The sequence below is a fragment of the Ranitomeya variabilis genome, chromosome 1 (assembly GCF_051348905.1).
Source record: "Ranitomeya variabilis isolate aRanVar5 chromosome 1, aRanVar5.hap1, whole genome shotgun sequence".
NCBI classification, from domain to species: Eukaryota; Metazoa; Chordata; class Amphibia; order Anura; family Dendrobatidae; genus Ranitomeya; species Ranitomeya variabilis.
This window is the reverse complement of record NC_135232.1, coordinates 454,980,758-454,998,753: the sequence shown is the minus strand read 5'-3', so window position 1 is coordinate 454,998,753 and position 17,996 is coordinate 454,980,758. Positions and strand designations below refer to the sequence as shown.

The following is a 17,996-nucleotide window of genomic DNA, read 5'->3' as shown; positions in this document are numbered from 1 at the left end:
CCTTTATCAGAAGTGGATTAGCTAAGATTAGAGCACAAGAATAATTACAAAAATTAGGATTAGAGCTGGATAAGTAATCCCCACCAAAGTATAGATGCTTCCTGCTTAGGGTACCGTCACACATTGAAATTTCCATCGCTACGACGTTACGATTCGTGACGTTCTAGCGATATCGTTACGATAGCGCAGTGTCTGACACGCAGCAGCGATCAGGGATCCTGCTGAGAATCGTACGTCGTAGCAGATCGTTTGGAACTTTCTTTCGTCGCTTGATCACCCGCTGACATCGCTGGATCGTTGTGTGTGACAGCGATCCAGCGATGTCTTCGCTTGTAACCAGGGTAAACATCGGGTAACTAAGCGCAGGGCCGCGCTTAGTAACCCGATGTTTACCCTGGTTACAAGCGTAAACGTAAAAAAACAAACCGTACATGCTCACCCGTCGGTGTCCTTCAGGTCCCTTGCCGTCTGCTTCCTGCTCTGAGTGCCGGCCGGAAAGTGAGAGCAGATCACAGCGGTGCTGCGCTCTGCTCACTGTACGGCTGCACTCAGAGCAGAAAGCAGACGGCAAGGGACCTGAAGGACACCGACGGGTGAGTATGTACTGTTTGTTTTTTTACGTTTACGCTGGTAACCAGGGTAAACATCGGGTTACTAAGCGCGGCCCTGCGCTTAGTTACCCGATGTTTACCCTGGTTACCCGGGGACTTCGGCATCGCTCCAGCGCCGTGATTGCAACGTGTGACCGCAGTCTACGACGCTGGAGCGATATTCATACGATCGCTGCGACGTCACGGATCGTGCCGTCGCAGCGATGAAAATTTCAATGTGTGACGGTACCCTTAGAAGTAGACTGATAGATGCTGTGGTAAGAATGAGAAAATGCATTGTGCTTTTTTTTTATAATGCAAGATTTCAGCTTACGATCAGCGAATGGCAGATGCATATTCTCAGAGGATACAGAGATAGTGGTTACACCAAGGTTCTTGTGACCGAGGGGGTCTAAAAGGCTGCCACATTGTCACACAGCGCCCCGAGATAAGGGCAGGGCCGGCCTTTGCCCTGTGCGACCTGTGCGGCCGCACATGGCGCCAAGGCTCGTTAGCATACAAGGGGCGCATTTATTGAGCTCAGCAGATTAATGTCACATTACATCACAATCAGGGGTGGGATTCAGCCGGTACGACCCGGTACGGGGCAGCCGTTTTCTAAAATTTCCATCTGCCAGCATTCCGGTTACCACGCCCCCGGTCATCGGGCCCCCCCTGGCAGTGGCGTAGGAAGGGGGCGGCACAATGCGGGGGGCGGCACAATGCGGGGGGGCGGGTCGCCGGCGGCGCAGAATTTACCTGGCTGTTCGCTTCTCGGCTTCAGAAAAATGGCCGCCGCGATCTCCATCTGCGCATGCGCGGCATCCCGCGGCCATTTTCCTGAAGCCCCGGGCAGCAGAGCACTCCACCTGCGCACGCGCGGCCTCAGGAAGATGGCCGCCCCCACCGATAAGCAGATAGAGCAGGATCGCGGTCAGGTAAGAAGAACTTGTTGTTTTTTTTTAATTATTATTGAGAGCGGCGATCGGGGGGGGGGGGGCAGGGCAGAAAGCTGGACACAGGGAGGCAGAACGCTGGACACTGGGGCAGAAAGCTGGACACTGGGGCAGAAAGCTGGACACTGGGGCAGAAAGCTGGACACTGGGGCAGAAAGCTGGAGACGGGGCAGAAAGCTGGACACAGGGGGGGCAGAGCGCTGGACACTGGGGCAGAACGCTGGACACTGGGGCAGAACGCTGGACACTGGGGCAGAACGCTGGACACTGGGGCAGAGCGCTGGACACTGGGGCAGAACGCTGGACACTGGGGCAGAACGCTGGACACTGGGGCAGAACGCTGGACACTGGGGCAGAACGCTGGACACTGGGGCAGAACGCTGGACACTGGGGCAGAACGCTGGACACTGGGGCAGAACGCTGGACACGGGGGCAGAACGCTGGACACGGGGGCAGAACGCTAGACACTGGGGCAGAACGCTGGACACTGGGGCAGAACGCTGGACACGGGGGCAGAACGCTGGACACGGGGGCAGAACGCTGGACACGGGGGCAGAACGCTGGACACTGGGGCAGAACGCTGGACACTGGGGCAGAAAGCTGGACACTGGGGCAGAAAGCTGGACACTGGGGCAGAAAGCTGGACACTGGGGCAGAAAGCTGGACACTGGGGCAGAAAGCTGGACACGGGGGCAGAACGCTGGACATTGGGGCAGAACGCTGGACACTGATGCAGAACGCTGGACACTGGGGCAGAACGCTGGACACGGGGGCAGAACGCTGGACACAGGGGCAGAACGCTGGACACTGGGGCAGAACGCTGGACACTGGGGCAGAACGCTGGACACGGAGGCAGAACGCTGGACACGGGGGCAGAACGCTGGACACGGGGGCAGAACGCTGGACACTGGGGCAGAACGCTGGACACTGGGGCAGAACACTGGACACTGGGGCAGAACGCTGGACACGGGGGCAGAACGCTGGACACGGGGGCAGAACGCTGGACACTGGGGCAGAAAGCTGGACATTGGAGCAGAACGCTGGACACTGATGCAGAACGCTGGACACTGGGGCAGAAAGCTGGACACTGGGGCAGAACGCTGGACACTGGGGCAGAAAGCTGGACACTGGGGCAGAAAGCTGGACACTGGGGCAGAAAGCTGGACACAGGGGGCAGAAAGCTGGACACAGGGGCAGAAAGCTGGACACTGGTGCAGAATGCTGGACACTGGTGCAGAATGCTGGACACTGGTGCAGAATGCTGGACACGGGCAGAATGCTTGACACGGGCAGAATGGAGACACGGGGCAGGATGACAGACATGGCGTCATGACTGGAGACACTGGAGGCAGGATTGGAGACAGATGGGGCAGGATGGATACGATGGAGACAGATGGGGCAGGATGGGAAGATCATATGGGGCAGGATAGATACTCATTAGGGCAAGATGGGAGAATATATGGCTGACGCCAGGAATGAGACACACGGGGGCCAGGATGGCGAATATTATTACCATAGGGGCTAATTAAGGGATATTATTACTGCAGTGATGTATTTATTTTATTTTTTGAGTATACTGTTTTAAATGGAGGGGCGGTCCTATTACTGTGTAGAGTGACACTATGTCGCCTTCTTCATGTGGTGTAATGTAGAAGTTGGGAAAATTAAGTAATGTGTTCTGCAAGTGGAACTCGAGATAACTGTGTTATTTCCTGCAGAGACGAGTCCTGGCTGGATGAAGTGATGGCGGTCTGTGCGGGATGAAAGATGAAGGACTTCACCTAGAGATGTCACTGGTGAGTCAGTGTGTTACCTATACACTGACACTATACACTGTATACTATATACTGAGGTCCTGTGTATGTCACCGGTGATCACTGTATTACCTATAAACAGACGCTGCATACTAAGTACAGATCTCCTGTGTATAATGGCACTTATGGTGATAGTATTGTGGTTTTTTTTATTATTGATCAGTATTGTAGTATTCAGTCACTATGTGGTGGTAATATGTGGTCTGGTCAAGATGTTGTGGTATTCGTTCCTTGTATTTGATATTATTCGATCACTGTGGTGGTAATATGTCATCTGGTCATGGTGTGGCGGTGTTTGGCCTTGCAGGCCGCCGCTCTGCACTCTGATTGGCTGTCAGCCCATATGGCTTTGGACCAAGCGTAATTTTTTCCTTTTGGTCCGCTTTAAAGCACTTTATAATTCCCGTTATTGCAATATTAGTGTTTCTTCAAGTGTTTTGCAGGGAAACACAAGTTTTCTAAGTAAACGTGTTGTTGTGAATATTAAAGAGTTATTGTTTTCTTTCAAAGTTTGGAGGGGGGGGGGGGCGCCGTCCTGCAGTCTCGCACAGGGCGCCTTTTGGGCTAAGTCCGGCCCTGGATAAGGGGTCCATTTCTACCTTCTCTTTCTACCTCTACTTATATCCACCATATAAGACACCATCGTTATAATTGGTGTATGGTAGGCTCTAAAAACAGCATTTACTTACAGACATAGTGGTAATCTGCAGGTAAATACTGTTTAAAATAATCAGTCTACTGTAAGGCTGGAGTCACACACAATGTATAAAAAATCTGTCCGATTTTGGCTGCCGAGAATCGCACAAATGTTCTCCGTATGGTGATCCATATGTCATCCGTGTGCACTGCCAGGATGCGTTTTTTTTCTCAGAAAAGTATCCGTATGTCATCCGTATGGTGAGATTTTCTCACACACTTGCAAAATAGGCAAATAATGGCTGAGCCTTTCCTGTCACCTGCCCAATGCCTGGAATTTCTCGCAAGTCACACTGATGGTCCGTGTGCTGTGCGATGTTTTCTCGCACCCATAGACTTGCTTTGGCGTTTCTCAGCTGAGATACGCGGACAATTGCAGCATGCTGCGATTTCACTCGCAAGTGTAATACGGACGAGAAAAAAACAGATGATGGGAGCTGCCCCATAGATTAACATTGGGCCGAGTGCTATGCGATTTTTTTATCGCTTAGCACTCGTATTACGCTGTAGTGTGACCCTGGCCTAAGGTTGGTTTCACTCATTTGCGAAACACGCACCATTCACGCTTAGGAGAAGCCATCTCCACCCTCAGGTCTCCTACCCTGAGCTAACTGCTACTGCTGATATCAGTAGTCTCTAATGCTTTTACTTGACTTGCAAGTAAGGAATGAGCAATAGTGCCATAATGCAGATGTTATCTATAAAGGAAGAACCAAATAAGTGTGATATACAGTATAAGCCTAGATAGTATTCCCCCTTCAAAAGCAATATTTTATCTTTCACCTAGATAGGGACCCCTCAGCCTCTGGCAGCTGTGGCTATTGTACCATTGTATTAAGGGTGTTTTGTATAAGTTTTTGGTCTTTTCAATATTTGCATAACATTTGATTATGTATATATTAAGATTTATTTAGATAAAATAATCGTTTTCAGAAAGTATTTTCTCCTATAAAACAAGCATTTAATGCTAAAATCCCTAACATTACTATCTATCTATCTATCTATCTATCTATCTATCTATCTATCTATCTATCTATCTATCACAGGGCCGTATTTGCCACCAGGCACTTGAGGGCACATGCCTAGGGTGCCAGGATGCGGGGGGGGGGGGAGCAGCACCTGAGCATGGTTGTTTTTTTTTCTATTAATGTCATTGTTGCCATGGAAAGAGCAGCCCCGGAAGCAGGACGCTCCGCCCTCATCTCAGTGGTGCTGGAGGAATGGGCTCCTCTCACTGGTGGCTGCAGGGATAGAGCGGCTGTGCCAGGGGCGACGCTCTCTGCTGCTCGGAGGACTTACGTGATGAGAGGAGGTTGCGGAGGAGGAAGAGAAAAATGGTGGCGGTGTCCCAGCATCTGCCACCTCTCCCACTGCCAGTAAGTAGATGACACAGGAGACGTTTGAATACCTTTCTCAGTACTCACTCCCTCCATCCCTTGGGGTTGCTATAGAAATGCCCCCTCCATGGCCAGCAGTTACTTGTTGCTATGGCAACACCTCAGTTTCTCCCCTCCTGATTGCCCCCAGTACGGAAATTCGCAGCTCTCGTGGTATCTCCCTGTCAGCTCCGGACACCGGTCGCACAAAGGAATCGGACACTGGGGAGGGGGAGGTGGCACCGTGAGTATTGAGCACCCTGCTCCGATCTGTGTAGTGACCAGGGGGCAAGTGCTGCTGTGCCCTGTGCCCCCTATGCTACTGTACCTTGTGCTACTGTGCCCCTACAGTACTGTGCTCCATGTGCTGTATCCTCTTCCCATGAACCTCTGTGCCTTCTGCTCCATGCACTACTGTGTCCTGTGTATTGTGGTGCCCTCTATCCCATGCACTGCTCTATCCTCTTCTTCCTGCACTGCTGTGCCCCATGTAATGCTTTGCCTTTTGCACTGCAGTGCCATGTGCCTCCTGTACTGCTGTACCCTGGGTATTTCGGTGCCCTGTGCCTCCTGTACCCCTTATATTGTGGTGCCCTGTGCCTACATTACTGCTGTGCCCCATGTGTTGTGGTGCCCTGTGCCTCCTGCACTGCTGTGCCCCATGTGTTGTGGTGCCCTGTGCCTCCTGCACTGCTGTGCCCTGTGTATTGTGGTGCCCTGTGCCTCCTGCACTGCTGTGCCCCATGTGTTGTGGTGCCCTGTGCCTCCTGCACTGCTGTGCCCTGTGTATTGTGGTGCCCTGTGCCTCCTGCACTGCTGTGCCCCATGTGTTGTGGTGCCCTGTGCCTCCTGCACTGCTGTGCCCCATGTGTATTGTGGTGCCCTGTGCCTCATGCACTGCTGTGCCCCATGTGTTGTGGTGCCCTGTGCCTCCTGCACTGCTGTGCCCTGTGTATTGTGGTGCCCTGTGCCTCATGCACTGCTGTGCCCCATGTGTTGTCGTGCCCTGTGCCTCCTGCACTGCTGTGCTCCATGTGTTGTGGTGCCCTGTGCCTCCTGCACTGCTGTGCCCCATGTGTTGTGGTGCCCTGTTCCTCCTGCACTGCTGTGCCCCATGTGTTGCAGTGCCCTGTGCCTCCTGCACTGCTGTGCCCTGTGTATTGTGATGCCCTGTGCCTCCTGCACTGCTGTGCTCCATGTATTGTGGTGCCCTGTGCCTCCTGCACTACTGTGCCCCGTGTATTGTAGTGCACTGTGCCTCCTGCACTGCTGTGCCCTATGTGTTGTGGTGCCCTGTTCCTCCTGCACTGCTGTGCCCCATGTGTTGTGGTGCCTTGTGCCTCCTGCACTCCTGTGCCCTGTGTATTGTGGTGCCCTGTGCCTCCTGCACTGCTGTGCCCCGTGTATTGTGGTGTCCTGTGCCTCCTGCACTGCTGTGCCCTGTGTATTGTGGTGCCCTGTGCCTCCTGCACTGCTGTGCTCCTTGTGTTGTGGTGCCCATTTCCTCCTGCGCTGCTGTGCCCCATGTGTTGTGGTGCCCTGTGCCTCCTGCACTGCTGTGCCCCATGTGTATTGTGGTGCCCTGTGCCTCATGCACTGCTGTGCCCCATGTGTTGTGGTGCCCTGTGCCTCCTGCACTGCTGTGCCCTGTGTATTGTGGTGCCCTGTGCCTCATGCACTGCTGTGCCCCATGTGTTGTCGTGCCCTGTGCCTCCTGCACTGCTGTGCTCCATGTGTTGTGGTGCCCTGTGCCTCCTGCACTGCTGTGCCCCATGTGTTGTGGTGCCCTGTTCCTCCTGCACTGCTGTGCCCCATGTGTTGCAGTGCCCTGTGCCTCCTGCACTGCTGTGCCCCGTGTATTGTGATGCCCTGTGCCTCCTGCACTGCTGTGCTCCATGTATTGTGGTGCCCTGTGCCTCCTGCACTACTGTGCCCCGTATATTGTAGTGCACTGTGCCTCCTGCACTGCTGTGCCCTATGTGTTGTGGTGCCCTGTTCCTCCTGCACTGCTGTGCCCCATGTGTTGTGGTGCCTTGTGCCTCCTGCACTCCTGTGCCCTGTGTATTGTGGTGCCCTGTGCCTCCTGCACTGCTGTGCCCCGTGTATTGTGGTGTCCTGTGCCTCCTGCACTGCTGTGCCCTGTGTATTGTGGTGCCCTGTGCCTCCTGCACTGCTGTGCTCCTTGTGTTGTGGTGCCCATTTCCTCCTGCGCTGCTGTGGCCTGTGTATTGTGGTGCCCTGTGCCTCCTACACTGCTGTGCCCCATGTATTGTGGTGCCCTGTGCCTCCTTGACTGCTGTGCCTCGTGCTCTTGTCTCACTATAGCATAAAGCGATGTATAGTAATATTATTACTGCTCTTCTCACTATTCCATCGCTCCTCTGCTCGGTGTACCCACTTAGAATCATAGAATTATAGAATAGTAGAGTTGGAAGGGACATCCTGGGTCATCTGGTCCAACCCCTTGCTCAATGCAGGAATCACTAAATCATCCCAGACAGATGTCTTTCTAGCCTCTGTTACATGTCATCAGCACTGATTCCAAATCATTACTTGCTAAGTCAGGAAATCCCTAGTTTCATCTGTGGGACATCAAATAATTTATCAATAGAGTCATATGTCATACCCAAGAGTGGACAGGTCTTGGACTGTATGATTGCTGTGAATATGGCGTGAGATATGCAGCCTCCTTTCAGGAATCCCACCGTGCTGCCACCAATATGTCTGGAATCAGACCATGCTGCCACCAATATGTCATGATTCATGAAGAAGATACCTTTATCACTCCCACCACTCACACCAATTTGACCGGGGTTGTTTGGTTGCCCCTGGTTCCTTCTGAAGGGGATTTATCTATATCAAACTTCCCAGTTCCTGTTTGGAACTTGCAGCTCTCTGGTGCCCCCTTACACTCAGGTCGGTCAGGGTACTGCACCTAGGGTAATTAGTTGCCAGAAAGGCTATGTACTGGCTACAGGGCTCGCTGCGGCGAGGGCAATATAACTACTCCCACTCGGGCGGGAACAATAATTATCAACGCCGCCATCGCTACAAAGCCTCCCAAATGCACAGAACAAAGTATGCTGCCACCATCTCCGATTCTCTTAGGATTAACGGGTCCGGAGCCAACTCAAATCAGTAGCGTAATTCACATCAGAGGACGCGACAGGTCGTTTATAGAGCAGGGTGAGTCAAGCTAGTAAATTATATATTTTACTCCAAAAAAAAGGTAGGCAGTGTTTTCAAGGTATAAAAAGATATTATAAAGAAGACAAAATCATGTGTACAATGCAATTACAATTAAACAGGGATTCAAATTGAAAAAACACTTACATAGTGTTCAGATCATTTCATATCATCATGGCTGGCCGTTGGCTGAGGAGGATACACACATCTAGATGCATAACGCATCTGTATAGCTGCAGGACACCAGGACACAAAAGACACTGAAAACTCCTGCTTCACACAGTTATTCCCAGCCTCAAGCCCAGGCACTCCCTCTGTGGTGACATCACTTAGGGGCTGAAACCTCCCCTTTACTTAGAATATGAAAACTATTTTTTTACGCATATCTCGCTGTATGAATCTCGTATACGAAATACACCAGGTTCCCGAGGTGCACCACATCGGGGTGATTCTTTTAAGTGTAAAGCACGGCTTACTTACATGAACCGCTTAAGGAGAAATCCATGCTTTGCACTTGTTGCATTTAGCTGCTAGCGCTTGCAGTGAGTGATAGATCTATCGATGGACATCTGGAATATATAATTCTTATATTTCTAGCTCGGATTGGTGCACATATATGTCACATTAATAGAACAAAGAATCTCAACAATGAAATTACCAGTTTTGGCTGGTATTGGTTGGGAGGAGGGATTGAGTAGTTTTCACAGAGCGTGGTATTTGCAGCTAACCATACAACTTCAGTGATTCTAGTGAGGGTTTTGAATTACACACATACAAGCAGCAGGCAGAGAGAAGGGGGGGGTCGGAATGGCCCACAGCGTGTCTTGTAATGTTAGATAGATACTCAAACCTGGCATATTTACATTATCGTGACCTCTCCGGACACCTCTCTTCATTGGCGGATCCTGCTGAGATTGGCCATCACTGATGCGGTGTCTGTGGACAGCTTGATGTACTTTCAGCAGAAAAGACCATGTATGGATTGCAGAGGCTTATGTAGGGGGAACAGCCGGGGCATGTGCCCAGGGCGCAGCCAGCAGGGGGGCGCAGTCAGTCTGCCCAATGCAGCGGTCCGCAGTATCTCCCCCAGCGGCTGCATTCTGGCACCCCCTGGACTGAGAGTCAGCCGTTCTCTGTGCCGTTCTCTCAAGCTGACAGCCCGCACAGAGAAGCTGCAGCACACTGACTCGCAGGGACACGGGTGGACATACCGCATGTGCAGCAATCTGTCCTGCTTCCTACCCGCGCTTCCTCTTTCTCACACAAACAGCAGCACCACTGGATGACATCATCATTCAGCGGCCGGCTGTGCCATAGAGAGGAAGCTGTCGATGGTGATGCTTCAGTTGCGGGAGAGCATGCGGACAGGTGAGAGGTGCTGTGTGTCTGTGTGTGTGTGTGTGAGAGTATACGTGTTGTGTGTGTTGTGTGTGTATGCGTGCATGCGTAGCACTGTGGGAGAATGTGCAGTGAGGTAAATGGTGTTGTGTGTAGGGGAAGAGAGGGCAATGATAGGCTGATGGGGAAAGGGCAATGATGGGGGTGGTGGGGGTGGAGGAAATGATGGAAGTGGTAGAATGGGCAAGGATGGGGATGGTGGGGGAGAAGGAAATGATGGATATGGTGGAAAGGGCAATGATGGGGGTGGTGGGGGAGGAGGAAATGTTGGAGGTGGTGGAATGGGCAATGATTGGGTGGGAGGAGAAGGTAGTGATGGAGGTGGTGGAATGGGCAATGGTGGTGGTGGGGAGAGAAAGCAATGATGGTGGTGGGGGAGGAGGAAATGATGGAGGTTATGGAAAGGGTAATAATGGTGGGTGGAGGGGGAAGGAAATGATGGAGGTGATGGAATGGGCAAGATGGTGGTGGTGGAAAAGACAATTATGATGGTGGAGGTGAGGAGAAAATAATGGAGGTGGTGGAATGGGCAAGGATGGTGCTGGTGGAAAGGACAATGATGGTGATGGTGGTGGTGGAAAGGGCAATGATGGGGATGGTGGGAGAGGAGGAAATGATGGATGTGGTGGAAAGGGCAATGATGGGGATGGTGGGGGAGGAGGAAATGATGGAGGTGGGGGAGAAGGCAGTGATGATGGTAGTGGAAAAGACAATGATTGGAATAGTGGGGAAGGAGGCAATGATAGGGTGGTGGAGGAGAAGGCTGTGATAGAGGTGGTGGAAAGGGCAATGATGGGGTGATGGAGAGGGCAATGATGGGGTGGTAGGGGAGAAAACAATGATGGAGGTGATGGAAAGGGCAATGATGGTGTGGTGGGGGAAAAAAGCAATGATGGAGGTGGTGGAAAGAACAATGATAGGGTGGTGGGGAAGAATGTAATGATGGCGGTGGTGGAAAGGACAATGATAGTGGTGGTGGAAAGGGCAATAATGGGTGTGGTGGGGGAGGAGGAAATGGTGGAGGTGGTGGAATGGGTAATGATGGCAGTGGGGGGGAAAAGACAATGGTGGGGGAGGAGGAAATGATGGAGGTGGTGGAATGGGCAATGATATAGGGTGATGGAGGAGAAAGCAATGATAGTGGTGGTGGAGAAGGCAATGATGGAGGTATGGGGGAATGGGGGGCATATATGAGGAAACAGTATGGGGGGATGGGTGCAGACAGTATGGGGAACGAACGGGGGAATGTATGCAGACACAGTATGAGTAGCGATTTGAAAAATGTATGTGGACAGAGTATGGGGAGTGAGGATGATGGGATGTTTGCAGACACAGTATGGGGAGTCAGGTGAGCAGGCAGTATAGAAAGTGAGGGGCTAAATATATGATGAGACAGTATGGTGAACACGGGGATGTGAAGGAGACAGTATGAAGATGGAGGGGAATAGTGTGGAAGACAGTATGGGGGAGAAAAGTGAGTGGGCACAGAATAGAAACTGAGTAGTGGGGGCGTAGCATGGAGGGACAGTGTAAGCTCACAGCCAGGAGGGGACAGTATACCAAGGATGGGGGGAGTGTGATGATTGTACAGTATAAACACTGTGCCCTCTAGGGAGGGACACAGTATGAGAGGACAGTGTGAAGAGGGGGAGCCGGTATGGAAAGGAGAGGTTAGTGTGAAGAGCATATACCATAAGAGGGACAGTGAGGGTGTCATATTTTGGGCAGACAATATAGTGGTGGCAATTTTTTATTCAGGAGCATTATAATGACACGTCTATCTTTAAGGGCATCATGTGGAGATTTACTGCAGAAGACCGGAGAATATGGAAGTCTGCAGAGACGAGCTGCGGATGAGAAAACTCATCATGGGGTCTGGACAAGATGAAGAAAAGAAGGAGAATGACTCCAGAGACGATGTCATCTATAAGGTACCTGGATGTAAATGTTATTTGTGATACTGACTAATTCTCATGTTTTTATTTATGTTAGGAGCATTAAAGGAATGTCCAGGTTTTTAATGAGTCTGCAGTCATTCTTTGTGACTGCAGACTTCTGACTTCTCACAGTGCGTACTGCACGCTGTCAGGATTCTCTCTTGCTGGCGATTTACATACATGCGGTCATGTGCTGACTAGACATGTGTGGCCTCAGTCAATGAAAATGAGGCCGGGCACATCTAGTCGGAATGTGGTCAGAGGTATACAAATCACATGCTTGTGCTGACATGACTGTCCACCGCCAAGGGAGAATCCTAAAAGTGTGCAGTGCATTAGTTGTGAGAATTCAGAAGCCTGCGATGTCAGGATTCAGCTCTGCAGGTTCCAGTAGTCATCACATGGACACTTCACTCATATGCGACTTTCATACTTGTGGTCCTGTGACAACGAGCTTCTCTTACTGCTTCTCTCTGTTTTTCACTGAACATTGAGAGCATTAGGGAGAGGAGCTCGTGGGTACATGACTAAGTGTGCAAATCGCATAAGTCCTTGGTGGGGGGGGGCACCAAAATGAACTCTTGCCCCGGGTGCCAGAAAACCTAGATACACCTCTGATGGATTGTGATGTATGGTACTTAAACTTCAAAATCCACAATGAATCTGTAGCAAAATCCACGTTATTTACATTCATATTTGTTGCAGATTTTACTCTGTGCAGGGCAAACAGTGAATTCCACAGTGAGAAAGCACACCTCAGTTTAGGAAAGTCCTATCCATGATGGCATCATAATATACTGTGGCCAATATCCGCTCTGTGTGTACAAACTCTAAGGCTAAGTGCACACGTTACAGAATGCAGCGGAAATTTCCGCGGCAATTCCGCAAGTCCTGCCGCGGGTATATCGTATGCGGAATTGGCACGCGTATTCCCGCTAAACACTAGCGTTTTGCAAGCGTAATTAGCTTGCAGAATGCTAGCGTTTTCCAAGCGATCTGTAGCATCGCTTTGAAAACTGATTGACAGGTTGGTCACACTTGTCAAACATTGTGTTTGACAAGTGTGACCAACATTTTACTATTGATCCTGCTTATGATAAACACAACGCACCAGCCCATTTCCTTAAAACTAAGGATAGGCAACACTCCAAAATTACTATAAACATACTGACTGTAAAGTTATTAGACTATACTCAGTCATGAAGCGTTTTGTAAATTTAAGAAAACCTTTATTAACACAAACAATACACACAATTAAAATCAGTGCCTCAAAATCAGAGCAAAATCACATTATAGAGGCCAGCAGAAAGAACAATAGATAGTCATGCAAAGTCAGTTACTTTTTCAGCTGTACATTAATCAATGCTATATTTAATTACTAGAGGCAATCCTTTTGCTTTTCACAATAAAGAATCCAGATTTTAAAGTGACAGTGCAACAATAGTGAATAACAGGCCATACCACAAAAAAGGTGCAAATATATGCTATTCCCAAATAAATATTATTATAAAGCCACAAGTATCCAAAACCAGAGGAAATCCGTATTCCTCACCTGTGTAAGGCAATTCGCCCACTACTGGATACTAAAAGCAGAACCACTAGGCATAAAAAGCCCATATGTCCTGCAACCTCCCTGTGATCGGTAAACCTCAGGGTTTTACTGGCTTGCTAGGTATTATTATCATGGGTGTAATTACCCGAACCCCAGAAACACACACTGCCCCAGGTTACAACCCATGGGACTATTGCACCTCCCGTTGGCCACATGGACGCCACATAAACCATATAACTATGCAAGGCATGAATGCTGTATATAAACCGCTCGGTACATATTACCTGACTTCTACTGCCGTTCCCCTGCCTCGTGGCATGCTAGACCTCAGCTACCCCGACGCGCAATTCGCATCTGCTTCCTCCTGGGGGCGTGTCTAAGGCTGGGCATCATAGCGTTCTTAAAGTGTAAAGAGACCAATCAGATTATCCACCCAGGGATTCCACCGGTATGTCACATATTGACAGCACCCTCCCACCAACCAATCGGACATGGGGCTACCCTGGCGTGTCACCCAAAGGCCGCGCCTGTTCGTTGACCTAAACACTCCCACTTTTGGTGCGTCATGACACAACCACACCCACAGCCCATTTCCATCCGTCAGCACAGGCAAGCTCCATCCAGCGGCACCAGGTAAGGGGATCCCACCCCAGAGTGAACGGTCATTACGACCCCAATCCCAACCCCGAAGCATTATGTCATAACGACCCCTCCTCCCCTAGGTACATCTCAGAGCCCTGCCGCGTCCGGCTAAAGGAGGCCGTGGCGTCAGCAAAATATGGAGTAAGACACTGCGCATGACACAGGTTATAGATGGTTGGGTGTACAAGCCATCACCAAAGGAAAGAAATGGGAGGCACACAAACACTAGGGACCACACAATGGATGACGAGGAACACCTGGGACCCCCCCTGCAGGAAGAGGTACCAGCAAGTACCATTGCCCTAGTGCGATCCCCACAAAAGGACATTCATCAACCAGGTAAGTGCCCAGAAGCAACAATCACGCCAACAACATAAATCCATTGTTGAATCCATCATGGTCACCCACCCAAACCCCACTGTGCCGTCCCAAAGCAACCACTTAATTAATCCATATTATAAACATTGTGCAGTACTGCTAGCTGGAACCGACATTCATGGCAGATCCTGCAACCCCCAAATGTATCGGGGTGCAGAAATGGAGACCTGGAAATCAATAGTTGCCCCTTGCCAACCATCATATTCCCAACAAAAAGGCTGGCATAAAAAATATAATAGGACAAAGTCCACTAATTGTTAGAACAGAATATAAGGACAAAAATCCACTAATTATCCAAATAATCATATAGTCAATACAATATCCGGAATCCAACAAAGTCCAAGCCAGCCGATTGCTGGTTTCCATTGGTTCATTGGAACACATATCCATCCGTAGTTCTTATAGAGACAGGTACCATGTCTTTGCAGTGGGATTATAGGACAGGTATCAAAGAGCCTTTTGATCAATGCAACCTCCCAACATCCCATCACCAGTTAGTTGCTCCTCAAACCCCGTAATGGCAAAGTGAAAATCTGAAAAATGATAGAAAAATTAAAACCAATCTAAAACAAATAAAACCATAGCCCACACCAAACACACAACAAATAAAACACTTAAAATGACCGAACAAACTACTAAACACTGGGTATGTACACAAAAAGACATCATAAGAAGGACCCAAAACCCAAAGTCTCATTCAGTCCCTGCGGAGCCAGGGTACCCTGTCATGATTCCCAATGGCAGGGAAACATCAGAACACAAAAATAACGGACGAGCTCTGGGTGATGGAATCTCGAGCTGACCGTGCGCTAAATCTACCACACAACTAATAGTAGCCAGGGAGCATACCTACGACTTCCTAGATGCCACGCGCCAGCCGGAGGACTAACTACGCCTGGTAGAGGAAGGAACAGACCTGGCTTACCTCTAGGGAAATACCCCAAAAGATGATAGCAGCCCCCCACATGTAATAACGGTGAGTTAAGAGGAAAAGACATACACAGTATGAAAGTAGATTTAGCAAAGAGAGGTCCACTTACTAGATAGCAGAAGGATACAAAAGAGGACTTCACGGTCAACTGAAAACCCTTTCAAAAAACCATCCTGAAATTACTTTAAGACTCCTGTGTCAACTCATGACACAGGAGTGGCAATTTCAGCCCGCAAGAGCTTCCAGCTACAGAGAATAACAAAAACTGCAAACTGGACAAAAGATACAAAACAAAAGGACAAAGTCCACTTAGCTGATCAGCAGACTAGTAGCAGGAACATGCAACCGAAGGCTCTGGTTACAATGATGACCGGCAAGAAAATGACTGGAGAGCAAGGCTAAATAGGAAACTCCCAAACACTGATGGGAGCAGGTGACCTGAGACAGCAAAGCACACACAAGTCACCAGTACCACCAGCAACCACCAGGGGAGCCCAAAAAGCGGATTCACAACAGTACCCAGCCGGTAAATTCATCGGCTCTCAACTTGAGCCAGGGCTTTCCCCAGATCTCCTCCTCTGGGGCCCATGCTAACAAGGTCTATGCCTTTTACTCTCATGAAGCAGGGATTGCAATCGTGGAATTTTTTATAATGTCTCGGAATTGTCTTCAGACTGGAGAGATCCTCCACTGTTTTGGCTCGTTCGATATCCAGCACGTGTTCTCGAACCCGTATCCTTAATTCCCTGGTGGTAAGGCCAATGTATACGTTTCCACACGGGCAGGTAGAGTGATAAATCACCCCCTTTGACGTGCATGAAATAAACTTTCTAATCTCATATACTCTGGATCCATCAAAATTGGAAATGTTTTTTTCGTTCTAACGCAATTTGCACAGGCCTTGCATTGGCCACACGGAAAGAAGCCCACCAAATCTTTATCCGAACCATTCTTCTTTTCAGGCTCATAGTGACTGTGTACTAAAATGTCACAAATATTTCTTGACCTCTTTGCCACTGTAGCAGGTTTTGGGGGTAAGATTTGCTTTAAAACAGGGTCAGTATGAAGAACCGCCCAGTGTTTCTCCACAATCTGCCTAAACTCATACCATTTATTGTGGTATCCAGTGATCAGGCGTACCTGATCCTTACTACCCATGGTTGATCCCCTATTATTGTTATAGAGCAAGGCATCTCTGGGTGTATTCTTAGCTCTCATCAACCCCCTCCTTATAGTTTTCTGACCATATCCTCGCTGTGAAAACCTATCGGCTAGCTCTTCTGATTGGGTAACAAAATCAGCCTCACTTGAGCAAATGCGGTGAACCCGCAAAAATTGCCCAATTGGGATACCCCTGATTGTAGACGGTAGATGTGCAGATCGGGCATGTAAGAGCGAGTTGGTAGCTGTACTTTTACGGAATACATCAGTAACAATGTCTCCCTCCGGGCGGGCACGTATCTGCAGATCTAGGAAGTCAACTGACCTCTCGTATTTATAGGTGAGTTTGATATTCAAATTGTTGTGATTCAGATTCATCATTAGGGCATTAAGTTCTGCAATGCTCCCCTCCCATACAAACCAAATGTCATCAATATATCTCATCCATTCCTGGATGAGATGACTCTGGGGGATGGGATTACTCATAAAGATGTCCCTTTCCCAAGCTCCCAGAAACAGATTTGCATAGGAAGGTGCGCAGCATGCCCCCATCGCAGTACCCTGTAGCTGGAGATACGTGCCACGCCCAAAGACAAAGACATTGTGTGAAAGCACAAATTCAAGTAATTCCAGCAACAGCTGTACTAACTTTTTGTCTAAATTACTTGTTTCCAAATACCAAGCCCCCGCTCTAATCCTGTCTGCATGTCTAATTGAGGTATAAAGTGCCTCCACGTCTGCGGTGACCATAACACTATTAGGACCCAACTGGAGATTGTCCAGTTTGCGCAGAGCTGCAGTAGTGTCCTTAATAAATGATGGCAGTTGACTCACCAAAGGTTTAAGATAATAATCAAGGACTTGAGTGATAAGTTCACAAAGACCTCCATTACCCGACACAATAGGTCTTCCCGGAGGGTCGATGGGGTCTTTGTGTATTTTGGGTAACAGATATAATGTAGGCATTCTTGGGTGCATATTTCTAATTAATTCCCATAGTCTTTTAGGGATTGTGCCCTCCTGAAATGCCCTCTCCAAAATATCGCTTAGCTGGTCCTGAAACGCCATCATGGGATTACTGGCCAATTTCATATAACAATCTCTGTTATCCAAAAGTTTGTAGGCTTGCTTCTCATATTGGGTATGGGGCCATATCACCAAGTTCCCGCCTTTAATGGCGGGTTTGAATACCACGTCCCCCACCCTTTGAGGATATCCAAAGCTCTTCTATCTGACTGGCCAATATTAGAGTAACCAAACCCCTCTTCAGCAAGCTTCTCAATTTCTCCAGTTACCAACCTCGTAAATACCTCTACTGCCGAGCAGACATTTAAAGCAGGAAATTTCCTTGATTTCCTGACCAAATGGTTTGGTATTCC

The 17,996-nt window shown here is 49.4% G+C and overlaps 1 protein-coding gene across 2 annotated transcripts in view; it reads left to right on the top strand.

Annotated features, from left to right (window-relative positions):
- Positions 1-5,282: 5,282 nt before the first annotated feature.
- The window catches only part of WDR64 (WD repeat domain 64), a 138,226-nt gene continuing 125,512 nt past the window's right edge, over positions 5,283-17,996 (top strand). For both annotated transcript variants that reach the window (XM_077250003.1, XM_077249996.1), the window contains exon 1: positions 5,283-5,432. The gene's annotated coding sequence lies outside the window, so the exon portion shown is untranslated. The remainder of the gene's footprint in view (positions 5,433-17,996) is intronic.